This window comes from Amblyomma maculatum, unplaced genomic scaffold, assembly GCF_055883805.1.
Source record: "Amblyomma maculatum isolate TAMU_Amacu unplaced genomic scaffold, ASM5588380v1 scaffold_66, whole genome shotgun sequence".
Lineage (NCBI taxonomy): Eukaryota > Metazoa > Arthropoda > Arachnida > Ixodida > Ixodidae > Amblyomma > Amblyomma maculatum.
In genome coordinates, this window is record NW_028146791.1 from 87028 (window position 1) to 98081 (window position 11054).

The following is an 11054-nucleotide window of genomic DNA, read 5'->3' on the forward strand; positions in this document are numbered from 1 at the left end:
AAATTCAAGCCGACCAATGGAAACATTATACTCGAAGCATTTTCGTAACTGTGACTACATGCAGTTTGTTCTTAATGCAATTTCTATTGGGCTTTGAGAAAACCGCATGGCTGAACCATGACGCGGTTCCTTCTGCTTTCTTGTACAAAACAGTCGGGACAGTCATATGCGATCCGTTCATGGACGGGTCATGGATCCGTTCATGATGGGACGGTCAGACAGCATCGGCGCATGGTTGTATTCGCGTGTCTCGTTTTTTGATTGTTTGTTTTGTTTTGCGCAATAGCTTCGCGCAACGGCTTCTTTGCTAAACATGGAAAACTTATATAGTAGCACGCGCTGATGATTTTTGCGAACTAAAAGATGATTAGGAAGAGCCCACTGCTGTGTCGAAGCTAGTTTGCGAAGACTGCGAGATCTTTTCGAGCACGGCACATGCCTGATATGTTCGTGGAACCCTTGCGGGAGCATTATTAGAAGCAAGGAGTGTACGGCTCAGCTATGTATAGGCGCATTCAGGTAAGGAGCGCAAAGAGCGAGGTTTCCTCCGCGCGTCCAAGCAATCAATCACCGAAGTTCTTCACACATCGCCTTGCGATTTTGCACCCGTTGCTGCCTCGTCATTTTACATAGTCCTGTCTTGTTTGGGGATGCGCATTAGGTTGGAAATGAAAACGACGAAGCTCTTGTAAGAAACTGCATTTCGGAACACAGTTTTCTCATGATAATATCGGTGCGGAGGAACTGCAGCTTGGCTGTCAACCTACGTCAGCCGTCAATTCACTAAATGTGTATTGTGACAGTACCATAAAAAGGAAAGGCTTTCAACGTCTGCTAAATGTCGTATTGCTCAAACAGCATTCTGCGCGCATTTCACTTGGTATCCACCACAATAGCCCTGTCAATGACTCGCATGCATTGAAGACCTCTGCAACCACGCTTCGCTTATTGCTCATTTGTCTGGTGGTAGCTGTGTACTGCTACACCCTTTCTATAACATTCTTCGTTTCCCCAAGGTACCACGACCGGCACTCAAAGCAGCATTTGGTACACCAAGCTTTGGGTTCATTTTTCACAACAATGACCTTTCGGGCGGGGCGAGAGGCCTGAGACGGAGGTAGTTGGCTAGAGCATTGTTCGCTGCCCTTCCTTCCCAGGAATATGCGGGCCGAGGTTTCGCTGGGGGCGATGTAGTTTATGCTAATAATGGCACACACTATTTTTCAAAATGCCTCACTGTAACCAAAGCATGTTTTCTTGCCAAATATACGCTCCCCACAACAGAAGTGCTGCATCGTTTGTGTGCGTATCTGGTACGGATGTATGCGGTAAAATACCTGATGATCATTCGTATGGAAAAGGCATGCCATAATGACATTCACAAAGCCGCAGTGAGCTGCGATTAACACAGCGCAGCGAAGGAGAATGTCGTCACGCGAAGTCTTGGCCTATCACGGGTGGCGGCGCGACCCGCGGTGAGCCTCGTCGCACGGGCTGCGTATTTCTGCTGAAGAAAGGCTATTTCTGCTTTATTCTGCCTACATTTAATCTGCTATTCGAGTTCTCAGCATGAAAAACTATGGCCGTCTGCTGAAATCTCAACTTTTGCAAAAAGTGCTGCAGTGTCCCTTTAATCGAGGCTTCCGCCCGGGGGTGCAAGCGCGCGTCGCTTCTACCCTTTGGTGCCGTCGGTCTGACTTCTCCGCAGTTCCCTGCTGCTGGACACTAGGTTGTGCGTCAGGAGAGGCAGGCTCTGCATCTGGAATCGCAGTCGCTGCTGTCGTGGTGAAGGCGCGAAGTTCAAAAGTGTGACCCGTAGTGCGCCGCTTGCTCAAAGCAGCGTCGACGTACTGGAGTTGTCAACCAGGGCAGGTGGTAGGGCTCGTTCATCTTCTCTAGCCAGGGTTAAACAGGCGTACTCGAGCCTGGGAAAGCCCAGATAGCGTCGGGAGAGGTCAGAGTGCCCTGGTATCTCCTCGCCCTCCCGTTCGTTATTCGGTCGAGCTCGAATGCGAGCTGCTCCAAGAACTTTTGTAAGCTGGTGCAGCCACAGGGCGCGCTGTCTAAACATCACCATCGCCGCTCTCGCCGCCTGGATGCAGACAGCGTGGTCCATGCGCCCAGAGTGCCGGTGTCATAATTAAGGCCAGTCGGTGGGCTTGGTGCCTCTGAGCGTGCTCAGCACAGGCTTCGCGTACAGGAACACTGCCGGCTTGTGTAACGACACGCGCCGGATAAACACGAGCCTTCTCGTGCCCTTGCGGTTGACATTAGGCGACTTCGCCTACCTTCCACACTGTAACATCGCGGAAAGGATTGCCTTCCCTTGCATGCGCTTGCGCGCGAACTCACGCGTCTGACGCTCCTGCATCAACAGCTCGAATGCGAACTGTGCAAGCAAGGTCTGCGCGTGGGGCCTGCATGTGCGCTCTTACGCATCCGGCCTCAACGATTTCGCTGGCTGCAGGTGTTATAGCGATGCCGGTAGCGACTGCTCTCAGCATTGTCCGCCTCGGCGCTCTCCGGAACGAGAGGCGTTTCGGCTTCCGCAGCATCTCTCTGGAAATACTGCTTCAGCTCTCCCACATGAATGGGCCCGATTATGGGCCCGCACTCGGGCCACATGAATGGGCCCGAGTGCGGGTCTCTCAGTCGGTAAATCAGCCACGACTGTCTCTCTGCTATCACAAAGGGCCCGACCCATCGGGGCTGAAGGCCGGCCACGAATCCCGCGGATGCATCGCTGAGAACATGATTTCGCCTCAGCACTGGGGTTCCCTACTAGAACTCAAGGTCCCTGTGGGCTTGGTCGTAGCTCGCCTTTTGGCTTGCCCTGGCCTTCTTACGGCTGCGGCTCGCCTCCTTAATGGCACTGGCCAAACGCTCTCGTAATCGCCGTTCGTAGTCGTCGGCATGGGTCAGGACCGTGTCCGTTGGCGTGTTCAGCTGCCTGCCAAACATAAGAAAAGCCGGCGTGAAGCCAGTCGAGCGGTTTACACTTGTGCGTAGAGCGAAAGATATGGCGTCCAAGTGCTCATCCCAATCATTATGCAACCGCGCTTATGCGCCCAGGAGCGGCTTGATATCCTGATTGCGGCGCTCGCTCACAATGGACTGGGGATAATAACACGTGGTTTTCTGCTGCCGTACACCCATTGCCGCGCACGTATCACGAAAAACCTTCGACGAGAAATCCATGGCGTTGTCGGTCATCAGTCGCTCTGGAAAGCCAAAACGACAAAACACCTCCGACAGCTTTCCAGAGATCTCCCGGGCAGTAGCTTTCCGCAGCGGATATAGTTCAGCGAATGCGCTGAAATGGCATGTAACATCGAGCACGTATTTATACCCCTTTTTGCTGCGCGGCAGCGGCCCCATCATATCGCAAGCCAGGATTTGCCATTGCTTCGTGCTTATGATGCGCTGGAGTAAGCCAGGTGGTTTGCCACCTCGAGGCTTTCTCTCTTGGCAGATGTGGCATGTTCACACGTATCCACATACGTCAGCCTTCATTCCGGGCCAGGTAGCAAACCGACAAAGCTTCCGCCATATCTTTGGGGCGCTACCGTGACCGTCGGCGTCGTGATAGTGCCGCATAGCGGCGCGGCGTAGTTTGCGCGGAATCACAACTTTAAAGCACTCACTGGAGGCTTCTTTGTCTGGCACGTATTCTAGCAAAGCTCCTTCACAGTCCAGCAGGAAGTTCTCCAACTCACTCGTAGCAATACCAGCTACGATAGAGTTTGCACCAACCCCACTACCAGTGGCTTCACAGCGCAATTTGGCCTGAGTTGTCAGAGCATTCGTCTCTTCGCTAAGAGAATTGATTAACTCCTGACAGTACGCGTCTCCCTGCTGAGCTCTGAGAAACTCTTCTCTGCAGAACGCAACTTCGAGTGGGACTACTGCTCCCACAAAGCGCACGTGCCTTCGGGGCTCCGCAGGCGGGGTACTGCCCGCAGCGCGCTCCCTACGTAGAGGGGGAGACAGCTGCCCTTCCGTCTCTTCCTCGTCTTCGCCTGCCGGTTGGGTGTCAGTGACCGGCGCCTGTGACAGCGCGTCCGTGACTACATTGGCAGTCCCTTTTCGGTAGCGCACTTCGAACTCGAAGTGTTGTAGCTTCAGGGCCCACCGCGCAAGCCGACCGCTGGGCTCGCGCAGGCGTTTCAGCCATGTTAAAGCCATGTGGTCACGGTCTACCGTGAACCTTGTTCCTTCTACGAACATTTAGAAACGTCGCAGCGCGTAGATAATGGCCATACATTCCTTTTCCGTCGCTGAGTAATTGCGTTCTGCCGTTGAGAGCGCGCGGCTCGCAAAGGACACTGGTCGCAGCTGATCCCCATCCATCTTGAGGAGTACAGCGCCCACTCCAATATCAGAGGCATCGGTCTGGATAACGAATGGCTTGTTTAGGTCAGGTAGCTTCAGAGCTGCTGTCTCAGCGATGGCGTGCGAGATCTGGCGAAAGCTACTTTCCTGCTCATCTCCCCGTTCCCAACGGGAAGACTTTCTTAGCAATTGTGCCAAGGACGCTTGCAGTCGCATACAGTTTGGAATGAACTGTCGATAGTATCCCACCATACCGAGATATTGGCGAACAGCGCTGACATCTGTAGGCGCAGGGAACTCCAGGATCGTCCCGCCCCTATTCAACTCGAAATCAAACACGCTCACCTGAGCCTGACATATCTGCGCCTTTGCGGGATTGAGTGTGAAGCCAGCGGACCTGAGCTTTCCCAGAACGTCTCTGAGGTGATCGAGGTGTCCTCAAATGTGTGGACCTAGACGATCACATCGTTCAGGTAGGCCAGTGCGTGCTGCCATCGGGCATCGTCGAGTACGCGGTCCATTAGCCTCTGGAATGTGCTCGGAGCGCCGGACAATCCAAAGGGCATTCTCTTGAGGTGGAAAAGTCCTCTGTGTCATGAGAACGCCGCTTTGTACTCATCGCCTGGTCGCATTTCGACCTGCCGATACCCCTTGCTTGCGTCAAGTATCGAGAACTTAGCGCCGCTGAGGCTGGAAACAATCTCGTCTATTCTTGTAAAGGGGTATGCATCTTTCTCCGTGACCTCGTTCAGACGCCGATAGTCCGCGCACAAGCGCCAAGTGCGGTCTTTCTTTGGCACGAGCACCACTAGGCACCCCCATGGACTTTGAAAACGGCATATAAGACCAGCATCGAGCAACTCCTGGAGCGCCTCATCAATCGCTTGCCTTTTAGCAGCGCTGACGGGCCTTGGGTTACATTTCCAGGACAGCGCGTCACCCATATTTATGCGGTGCTGCACCAGATTCGTACATCCCGGCTGGTCTGTGAACATCTCCTCAAAGTTGTGTAGCAAAGACAAGAGTCGGTCACGTTGGTGCTCTGTCAGCGCACCGGCATCGGCCAGCAATCTCTGCATTTTCTTTTCCGATTGCAGATGAAAAGCGTGCTGACAGACCGCCGCTGCCGGTCGCGGCAGCTGACAATAAACCCACTGTCTCTTTTTCCGCCGGCAGTGGCCGGGTTTTTATGCGTTTTCTCCTCCGACTGCGGAGAGGGAGCATTGAGATGGGCCGTCCTAACCGAGCTCGGCTGGGGGTGGGGAGCAGCGCTCACAGGAGGTATGCCTCCCGTCTGCGAGCGGATCGGCCGTGCGCGTTAAATATGATTGCGTTGTAACCTGCAATTTTCAGATGCACCCCGACCGTCTGACCGCATGCAGTCCTCCGAGGGGTGCGTTCTGAGTAGGTGAAGACTTTCACGGCTTAACCCCGCTGAAGTCAAGGGCGTTGAAATCAGCACTGCGCAATCGGTAACCAAAGGGATCCAGGGCGCGATCCGATACTTCGAGCGGCAACGGCTCGTTCGTGAACCCGCTTGCCTCAGGAGTTTACTGACTTCTTACCGTTTGGGACTCCGCTACAGAGGCACCTCGGCTCTAGTGATTCTCGAGCCGATGGCGGGGGCCGGTATTTACGGGCCGCAGAGTTTTGAGCCTGGACACAGCGAGCTTCAATAGCAAGCTCGTTCAGGGGGCTGCGTCGGCAGCTACTCAAGTAAAGGGCAAATGTGGGGTGGCATTGGTGGAAAAGGCGTTCCACTCACTCCGAATGTCAAGCTTCCGTGCCGGCGTACTCGTACAATTCCTGCATCTCTCGTACGAACTCTACAAGAGATTCATCAGGTGCCTGTGTCCGTAGCTCCAGGCCGAATTCGCTGCTTGTAGTCGTACGGAAGGAACTCCTCCCTGAACAAGCGTCGAATGTCATAGTGGTCGCTATGTGGCCTACCAATAGGTACCACGGGGCGGCTTGATTGACGAGTGCAACTGGCAAAGCTCGTCTCAGAATATCGCTCTCGCTCAAGTGAATCGCAAGCTCATACCTACGCAAGACCAGCAGAAAGGCATTAGCGCTCTGCGTGCCGCTGTAGCCGCTTTATTTCGGTATCGGTACCCCGATCCGAGGGCCAGGCGAGCGCGCCTGCTTCAACAGATGTTGCAAAGCGGATGCGAGGACGTTTTCGGCGTCTTCTTCCGGTTGACATACTGCGCGCTCATCAGTCATCGGGTGTGATGTGCGTGCCGCTGTTGCGGGCGTTGTCAAATCGGGGCCAATGGGCCATTCCGACTGAATACCACGGGGAATAAAGTCTTCGCCAATGGGCGGTACCTTGTGATGCAGCTCGGGACCTCCCGATGCTGTGTATTTTGCATGCCTCTCCGTCAAATGACGGGGAACGCTCGCCGCATTGGCGGGCGTAGACGCAATTTGGCCACTGTGCCAGCCTGCGTGTGCAGCGGATGAAAGGAGCGAAGAGTAGCCGACGCCGACGGGCGATGGCTGTACGAGTAATTCAGGATTGCCTGTATTAAGACTCGTTTGGCGAACTGCATTGGCAGTCGCACCTGTTACACGGCAGAGCGATTGGGCCTGGAAGCCACTGCCACTGGGCACAGGCTTCGGAAGCTGCCCGTGAGTTCCCCGCGCGAACATGCTAGCTCGAGCCGCATCGGCTGGTGCGCCAAGAGACACGTTCAAAAGAACGGAACTTCTATAGCCACAGCCATTGAACAGTTCCGGCTCGATGTGCTTACCGGCAAAGGCCGGCGCAACGTTTCGGACGGTAGCCGCGTGTGTGGCATCATGCAACACGTCCTAGTTGACCTCGCAACATCGCATCGGCGGTTGGATTTGATGTAGCTACCCAGGTAGCACAAAGTGGGCTATGAAAGGGGGGGGGGGGCCTGGTGGGTCCGTTGTAGGCAATGCAGGACAGCCCCGGTGGGCTCAATGTGGGTGCTGCAGGAGGGGCCGACGTAGGCCCGAAGCGGGCTGTCGACAAAGCCCCAATGGGACCCACTAGGGGCCGATGCAGGCAGCCCTCGCGGGGCTGCCCACATTTTTCCGGCATTGCTAAAAGGGGCACATCCCTCCAACTCCCCGCGATGATCCTACATTAGAACGATTTGGGCTGCCGCTTTGGAGGAACATTTTTTTTTATTTCAGTTAGCCCCTCAGAAAATGACATAGGACCAATGCGGGTTCTATAGCGCTAGCCGCACTTGGGCTTGCCCACATTATTCTCATAGGGGTCCGACGCAGGAAATTGATGGAAAGCCCTAGTCCAAGTTTTCCCAATCAATATTTATGCACATAATTAAGTAATTATTTTATACATGTCTGCATTTTCTAAACAGCCACAATAATAAATTTTACAATAATTGATAACATTCATTTAGCCGAAATGCTTCATGTACATCTTATTCAGGCTATGGAGATTTGTGTTCTGAACACCAATATTGTGCTGGGAGTTGCAGACTGTCCAAAGCAACCACGAAGAGGCAACAGTTAGCAATAAGTTTGTTTTAGTATTTGTAGCGCAATTTGCATTAGCGCGTGAACTAAAGCCTTGTAAATTTCTAATCGAGTAAACATGCAACAATTGTTATACAAATCATCTGTAATAGTAATTTAGGGCAACATCTAATGCAAATAAAGGTTGAAAACAATGATTACGCAATTGAACGCACGCCTGCTAGCCCCATTGCGGCCGATGTGGGACCTACAGCGGTTTTGTGTGGGCAGCCCCAATTGGGCTGGGTGTTGGTTTTGAACCTAAAGCCCACTTGCTGTTGCACGTGCCTTCAAATTCCCCACAAAGGACCGATTTTGGTACCATGCGGGCACGCCCGCCTTCCAGCCCCATTACAGCCTATGTGGGACCTAAAGCGGTTTAGCTAAGGCTGCCTCATTTGGGCTTCACGAGGGCTTGCCCAAATTGAGCCCTTATTCATATTTCACCTGCCCTCAAGTAACCTACAGGTGGCCGATTGGGGCAGCATGGGGGTATGTCCGTTTTCGGGCCCCACTGCGGTCGATGTTGGTCCCACAAAGATTTAATGGGGGCGGCCTCATTTCGGATTTATGAGGGCTTTCACATAAAAAGCCCACATTTAGGTTGGATTGCCCTCAAATATCCGGCAAGGGACCCTTGTGGTCTGGATGCAGGAATGTGATTTGCATTAGCCCAAGAAAGGCCGCTATGGGACCCATGCAGGAGGAGCAGGGGCAAGCCCAAATGGGGCTTGCCTACTTTTGCCCCATCGGGGACCGATGCAGGTTTTACGATGGTTGGCCAAGCCCCATTCACCTACATCGGCCCTACTGGGGCCCCACATTCTGTGCTACCTGGGCAGATGGGTAATGCTAAAGATCTCCCGAGCTTGGCCGCAGACGTCGTTCCAGCTTTCCCCGCTGGAACGCGAACAGGGATCCACGTTGGTGCGCCAAAAATGTGGGATTCTCTACGGAGCTGCGGCTCCGCTGTCAGAACAAGTAATGCTCCGCTAGATCAGACCACAGTGGCGACTCCAAGAACAACACAAACACCGAGGACCAAAGAGTTAACCGGTTTAATGGCGTCCTCGGCCGCGCGGGCGCGATCAAGAAACGCTGTTCACCGGATGCAAGTCCGTCTCTCTTCCTGGACGCGCCCGTTCAGCTGGCCCGTCCGGTCTGCACTGTCGAGCACTGTCGAGCTCGTGGCCCACCACCACACGCACTCACTCTCCCCGAAACCAAACCAAGCCAACACACACACAGCGCGCGCTTCCCTTGCCACAGTAGTCGATGGAAAGAGGGGTAAGGAGGCTGCCACGTGATGTGGAGAGGAGAGGCAGCGCCTCATCCTCGCCGCCGCGTCTCAGCCAGAAGCGGAAGGAGCGGTGATATGTGCCTTCCCACAAATTGAAATTTTTAGGCCACGTCGTCAACAAGGAAGAGGTCCTTTATGATCCCGAGAAAACTGCTGCCATCGCGAATTTCCCGCCGCCACGAGACTAAAGCGCACTACCGCCGCTTTGTGCCAAATTTCTCAAAACTCGCAGCGCCCCTTACGTATCTCAGCAAGGCAGATGTACAGTTCCAATGAGAAACACCGCAGACGCAGGATTTTCAGGACCTTCGACGCCGCCTTCAGTTACCACCCGTACTAGCGCACTTTGGTAACACGTTGATATGGAGGTACACACCGATGTGAGTAATTTTGGTTTGGGCGCTATTCTAGTCCAGGTCCAAAAGGGTCAACAACGTGTACTGGCGTACGCAGGTTGTTCGTTGTCAAAGAGTGAGGGCAATAATTCTGCCACGGAAAAAGAGTGCCTCGCCATGATGTGGGCAATTCTGAAGTTCAGATCATACCTGTACAGGAGAGCTTTCAAAGTAGTGACGGATCATCACGCACTTTGCTGGTTAGCCAGTATCAAGGATCCGTCAGGGCGCCTTGCACGATGGAGTCTGCGCCTACACGAATAAGACATCACAGTGGCCTACACATTCGGTTGTAGACATTTAGACGCAGATTGTCTTTCCCGGGCTCCCGTAGAGCCCGCCGCAACTGACGCAGGCAAAGACGACGGCGTCTTCGTCAATGCAGTGAGCTCTACAGATTTCGGCGTGCAACAACGCACCGATCCTGATCTCTAGGCAATAACTGATTATCTGAAAAGTGCTAGCGGCAAAGTTCCCGTAGCTTACCGGCGCGCTTTATCGTCTCTCTGCCTACGCGACGACGTGCTTTTCAAGACGAAGGCATGTTTCCCCCAATGGTCGAAATTTCTTGCTTGTCGTACGTGCGAACCTCCGCAACGAAATTTTGCATGCCTACCACACCGAACCAGCTTCCGGTCACCTTGGAATCACTACAAGCCAGAATCCGCGAAAAATACTACTGGCCTCGTCTGCGAGCCCCGCCGGGGTGGTGCAGTGGTAAGACGCCCGACTACTGTGCCGGAGTTCCCGGGATCAAATCCCGGCCTCGGCGGCTGCGTTTCGATGGAGGCGAAACGAAGTGGCGTCCGTGTGCTGTGCGATGTCAGCGCACGTTAAAGATCCCCAGGTGGTCGAAATTACTCCGTAGCCCTCCACTACGACCCCCCTTTCTCTCTATCCACTTTCACTCCCACCTTCATCCCTTCCCTTACGGCGCGGTTCAGGTGTCCACAGAGCAAGTGTGACAGATACTGCGCCTTTCCCTTCCTATGAACCAACCAACCAACCAACCAACCTCGTCTGCGACATGACGTTACGAATTACGTTCGCAGTTGCCGTGACTTTCAGCGCCGCAAGATTCCTTCGGGATGGATTTGTTAGGGCCATTCCACACCTCAAGCTCCGGACAAAAGTAGATAATAGTCGCCATCGACTACCTGACACGTTACGCGGAGACAGCGGCTCTTCCGAGTGGAACTGCTATTGAAGTTGCAAAGTATTTTGTACTGCAAATCGTCCTGCGCCTCAGTGTTCCTCGGATTGTGATCACGGACCGAGCTGCTGCCTTTTCTGCTGAGCTTATGCAGCATATTCTTGACTTAAATCACACAAGTCACCGCAGTACTACTTCCTACCATTCCTAGATGAAGGGATTAACCGAGCGTTTAAACAGAACTTTTGCCGACGTGCTTTCAATGTATGTCGACGTTCAGCACAAAACGTGGGATGCAGTCCTACCTTGCGTAACATTCGCGAATAACACAGCCATCCAAGAAGCGACGCCGTTTAGC